We start from the raw sequence: 6,207 nt of genomic DNA, 5'->3' as shown, positions 1-6,207 counted from the left end.
GTCTTAAAATGCTCTAAATTATATCAATATTCAGCCGAGCAGTCAATTCTTTTTATTTTTGGCTTGTTAACTTTTTATTTTATTTTTTCAATTCTATAATTTTTTTTTTACTATTTGCTATTTTCAAAATTCTGCTCATTTCCAGCTCTACCCTCCACACCATTCTGTCCCGGACCCAGTCACTGGCGCAGTCAGATTGTGTCCGGGAGAAACGTGCTTGAACCTTAATTGGATATAGGCACTTTAATATGATTATTTTGACGTCAATGAACTTTTACTTGTTTTAGTGGGTTATGGAAGGATGACGATTCGAGGTGCTCATTTTGAAACAAAAAAAGAGATGCTTCATATTTAGCTTTATTGTATTTGAGAAAAGAAATATTGGTGCACTGGCTGGAACGAGAAATAGCCTAATGGGTCCACCGACGGGGATCAATCCCAAACCGATCGCGCATTTATAAAGCGAGCGCTTTACCATTGGGCTACGTCCCACCCCTATGTAAAACATAAAAATGGTGGACTATTCTTAGTTTGGGAACGAGAAGACATAACCAGTGGCCTGTTCAGGAAACCGACCGATAGCTGTCGCTCACTAGACTATTTTTTTTTTCGCGCCTAACATTAGGTGAATGTCATGTGATAGAAGACGATGGTACCAGTCAATAAGTTCGTGAATGCTCGGCCTCTTGACCCCCCCCCCCCCCCCCCCCCCCCCCCACACACACACAAACTGTTCTGCTTGTCTGCTCTCTACCTTCTACCAGTTTTGAGACGGTTATAATTTTATTATACATGTATATATATCCAAACCTGCCCCAAATTTCCTTTGGCATTCCCCCTCATGTCATTGCCTCCCCCTAAATGGATTTTCGGGATCCGCCACTGCTCACAATGCATGCATACACACAAGGAACGAGACATACCAGGGACAGACATACAGACATAGAAACAAACCAATATACAGAAAGACCGATACGTGATACAGAGATACGAAGATATAGTGTGTGACATAGAGCCTCTACGAGTGCAAAATATTGTACTGAGGGTCAAAGTTGACCCGGACCCGAGTACCCGGCACTTACACTTGATGACAACGAGACTAAGGAATAAAGTAAAATAGCATTATGCATCTTATTTCCACGCTGGACATGGATGTCATCATGTCATTATATTGCATTCCACACGTTTGACTTCTGCTTTACGTCAAGTCTCATAGGACCAGGCAAAATGGCGTAAAACAAAAAAGTATAATTAAACGAGTGTTCTTCCTTGTACGGATACTCGAGTCCTGTGAACGGACTCCGAGTCTTGCTAGACTCGACCCGTGCCTGAGTACTCGTGGGGGCCCTAGTGTGACAGACAAAAAATGTCAAAGACAAAACGTGTGACAGACAGCGAATACTAAATGTGTAACGTGAGACACAGACAGAATGTGAGCGTGTGACAGAGAGAGAGAGTGAGAGAGAGAGAGAGAGAGAGAGAGAGAGAGAGAGAGAGAGAGAGAGAGAGAGAGAGAGAGAGAGAGAGAGAGCGCAAACGCAAAGCCTAACGAGAGGGGGAAACCGCCTACATTTTTTTCCATTAGTAGCAAGGGATTTTTTATATGCACCATCCCAGACAGGATAGCACATACCACGGCATTTGATATGCCAGTCGTGGTGTACTGGTTGCAACGAGAAATAGCCCAATGGGCCCACCGACGGAAATCAACCCTAGAACGACCGTGTAACAAGCGAGCGCTTTACGACTGGGTTACGGAAAGAGACGGAAAGAGAGACGGCAGGGACATACTCATATTTACAAAAATGTTTTAAAATTTTAACGTACTTCGTGATTGACAGTTATTGAGCCTGGTCTTCAAACTTTCCACTTCTCTTTTAGGCCCAAATCCGCTGTTTTAAAAATAAAAACAAAAGTAAAAACACCACACACAAAACCCTATGTGGGCCCTTTAGCAACGGGGCCAGCTGTCGTTCAATGGAATCGTTCACCTTTTAGAAAAATATGAAACTTGACACAAATCTTCAATTGCTTAGTGTTGTCAATTTAAAAACCGATATTAATATCTCCCTCTTTGGCTGCCATTTTGAATTTCGCCCAATAGCAAAGGATCTATAGTCCGTCCCACGGGAAACGCCTCTTTCATGCTATGGAATTTACTACAGATTTTTTTCTTTCTGAACCGATTGTTTTCTAAATTGCATACAAAAATATTGTATTGTTGTTAGTTTTAAAACACTTTTACAGACCAAACTAAACTTGTTTACAAAAAACATGTTTATCGAATGATGGGACGAACTATAGTCAATTTTGGAAGGACAATAGTATAGATGTGAGAGACGATTTTATCTTCTGTGTAACATCTACATTTCTTGCGTTAATGTAAATAATAGTCAGTTTTGTAAAAAAAAAAAAACCTCCCAAAAGAATGGATTTTAGATTTAACTCTCTACTAATTGTATGTTTCCTGTGTTAATAAAAGTTAGCCAAGTTTGAAAAAACAAAGAACATACATTTGAAATGCGATTTACCTGTTCCTGTTCCGCTACTAATTTTATTGTTTCCTGTGTTCGTATAGCAGAAATATGTTTGAAAATAGAAAGAGAATAACACTGACATGCGATTTACCTGTTCTCTCACTCTGGACGAACTTCTTGTCTCCAGCGTTAGTTAAGGCGAATCAAGTTTGAAAAGACAATAATAATTTGAGAGGTGATTTTACCTGTTCTGTCACTCTCGCAACATCTTTGTTTCCTGCGTAAGACAATAGTATAGATTTGAAAGGTACTTTTACCTGTTCTCTCACTCTCTACAATATCTTTGTTTCCTGCGTTGGACAATAGTATAGATTTGAAAGGTAGGTTTACCTGTTCTGTCACTCTCTACAATATCTTTGTTTCCTGCGTTAGACAATAGTATAGATTTGAAAGGTACTTTTACCTGTTCTCTCACTCTCTACAATATCTTTGTTTCCTGCGTTAGACAATAGTATAGATTTGAAAGGTGATTTTACCTTTTCTGTCACTCTCTACAATATCTTTGTTTCCTGCGTTAGACAATAGTATAGATTTGAAAGGTGATTTTACCTTTTCTTATCACTCTCTACAATATCTTTGTTTCCTGCGTTAAACAATAGTATAGATTTGAAAGGTGATTTTATCTTTTCTGTCACTCTCCACAATGTCTTTGTTTCCTGCGTAAGACAATAGTATAGATTTGAAAGGTACTTTTACCTGTTCTCTCACTCTCTACAATATCTTTCTTTCCTGCGTTGGACAATAGTATAGATTTGAAAGGTGATTTTACCTTTTCTTGTCACTCTCTACAATCTCTTTGTTTCCTGCGTTAGACAATAGTATAGATTTGAAAGGTGATTTTACCTGTTCTGTCACTCTCTACAATGGCTGTTTCCTGCGTTAGACAATAGTATAGATTTGAAAGGTGATTTTACCTGTTCTGCCACTCTCTACAATATCTTTGTTTCCTGCGTTAGACAATAGTATAGATTTGAAAGGTGATTTTACCTGTTCTGTCACTCTCTACAATATCTTTGTTTCCTGCGTTAGACAATAGTATAGATTTGAAAGGTGATTTTACCTGTTCTGTCACTCTCCACAATGTCTTTGTTTCCTGCGTAAGACAATAGTATAGATTTGAAAGGTACTTTTACCTGTTCTCTCACTCTCTACAATATCTTTCTTTCCTGCGTTGGACAATAGTATAGATTTGAAAGGTGATTTTACCTTTTCTTGTCACTCTCTACAATCTCTTTGTTTCCTGCGTTAGACAATAGTATAGATTTGAAAGGTGATTTTACCTGTTCTGTCACTCTCTACAATGTCTGTTTCCTGCGTTAGACAATAGTATAGATTTGAAAGGTAGGTTTACCTGTTCTGTCACTCTCTACAATATCTTTGTTTCCTGCGTTAGACAATAGTATAGATTTGAAAGGTGATTTTACCTGTTCTGCCACTCTCTACAATATCTTTGTTTCCTGCGTTAGACAATAGTATAGATTTGAAAGGTGATTTTACCTGTTCTGCCACTCTCTACAATATCTTTGTTTCCTGCGTTAGACAATAGTATAGATTTGAAAGGTGGTGTTACCTGTTCTGCCACTCTCTACAATATCTTTGTTTCCTGCGTTAGACAATAGTATAGATTTGAAAGGTGATTTTACCTGTTCTGTCACTCTCTACAATGTCTGTTTCCTGCGTTAGACAATAGTATAGATTTGAAAGGTGGTGTTACCTGTTCTGTCACTCTCTACAATATCTTTGTTTCCTGCGTTAGACAATAGTATAGATTTGAAAGGTGATTTTACCTGTTCTGTCACTCTCTACAATATCTTTGTTTCCTGCGTTAGACAATAGTATAGATTTGAAAGGTAGGTTTACCTGTTCTGTCACTCTCTACAATATCTTTGTTTCCTGCGTAAGACAATAGTATAGATTTGAAAGGTAGGTTTACCTGTTCTGTCACTCTCTACAATATCTTTGTTTCCTGCGTTAGACAATAGTATAGATTTGAAAGGTGATTTTACCTGTTCTGTCACTCTCTACAATATCTTTGTTTCCTGCGTTAGACAATAGTATAGATTTGAAAGGTGATGTTACCTGTTCTGTCACTCTCTACAATATCTTTGTTTCCTGCGTTAGACAATAGTATAGATTTGAAAGGTGATTTTACCTGTTCTGTCACTCTCTACAATATCTTTGTTTCCTGCGTAAGACAATAGTATAGATTTGAAAGGTACTTTTACCTGTTCTCTCACTCTCTACAATATCTTTGTTTCCTGCGTTGGACAATAGTATAGATTTGAAAGGTAGGTTTACCTGTTCTGTCACTCTCTACAATATCTTTGTTTCCTGCGTTAGACAATAGTATAGATTTGAAAGGTACTTTTACCTGTTCTCTCACTCTCTACAATATCTTTGTTTCCTGCGTTAGACAATAGTATAGATTTGAAAGGTGATTTTACCTTTTCTGTCACTCTCTACAATATCTTTGTTTCCTGCGTTAGACAATAGTATAGATTTGAAAGGTGATTTTACCTTTTCTTATCACTCTCTACAATATCTTTGTTTCCTGCGTTAAACAATAGTATAGATTTGAAAGGTGATTTTATCTTTTCTGTCACTCTCCACAATGTCTTTGTTTCCTGCGTAAGACAATAGTATAGATTTGAAAGGTACTTTTACCTGTTCTCTCACTCTCTACAATATCTTTCTTTCCTGCGTTGGACAATAGTATAGATTTGAAAGGTGATTTTACCTTTTCTTGTCACTCTCTACAATCTCTTTGTTTCCTGCGTTAGACAATAGTATAGATTTGAAAGGTGATTTTACCTGTTCTGTCACTCTCTACAATGGCTGTTTCCTGCGTTAGACAATAGTATAGATTTGAAAGGTGATTTTACCTGTTCTGCCACTCTCTACAATATCTTTGTTTCCTGCGTTAGACAATAGTATAGATTTGAAAGGTGATTTTACCTGTTCTGTCACTCTCTACAATATCTTTGTTTCCTGCGTTAGACAATAGTATAGATTTGAAAGGTGATTTTACCTGTTCTGTCACTCTCCACAATGTCTTTGTTTCCTGCGTAAGACAATAGTATAGATTTGAAAGGTACTTTTACCTGTTCTCTCACTCTCTACAATATCTTTCTTTCCTGCGTTGGACAATAGTATAGATTTGAAAGGTGATTTTACCTTTTCTTGTCACTCTCTACAATCTCTTTGTTTCCTGCGTTAGACAATAGTATAGATTTGAAAGGTGATTTTACCTGTTCTGTCACTCTCTACAATGTCTGTTTCCTGCGTTAGACAATAGTATAGATTTGAAAGGTAGGTTTACCTGTTCTGTCACTCTCTACAATATCTTTGTTTCCTGCGTTAGACAATAGTATAGATTTGAAAGGTGATTTTACCTGTTCTGCCACTCTCTACAATATCTTTGTTTCCTGCGTTAGACAATAGTATAGATTTGAAAGGTGATTTTACCTGTTCTGCCACTCTCTACAATATCTTTGTTTCCTGCGTTAGACAATAGTATAGATTTGAAAGGTGGTGTTACCTGTTCTGCCACTCTCTACAATATCTTTGTTTCCTGCGTTAGACAATAGTATAGATTTGAAAGGTGATTTTACCTGTTCTGTCACTCTCTACAATGTCTGTTTCCTGCGTTAGACAATAGTATAGATTTGAA

This window comes from Gigantopelta aegis, chromosome 7 (genome assembly GCF_016097555.1).
Source record: "Gigantopelta aegis isolate Gae_Host chromosome 7, Gae_host_genome, whole genome shotgun sequence".
Taxonomy (NCBI): Eukaryota; Metazoa; Mollusca; class Gastropoda; order Neomphalida; family Peltospiridae; genus Gigantopelta; species Gigantopelta aegis.
Note: the sequence above shows the minus strand (reverse complement) of the source record.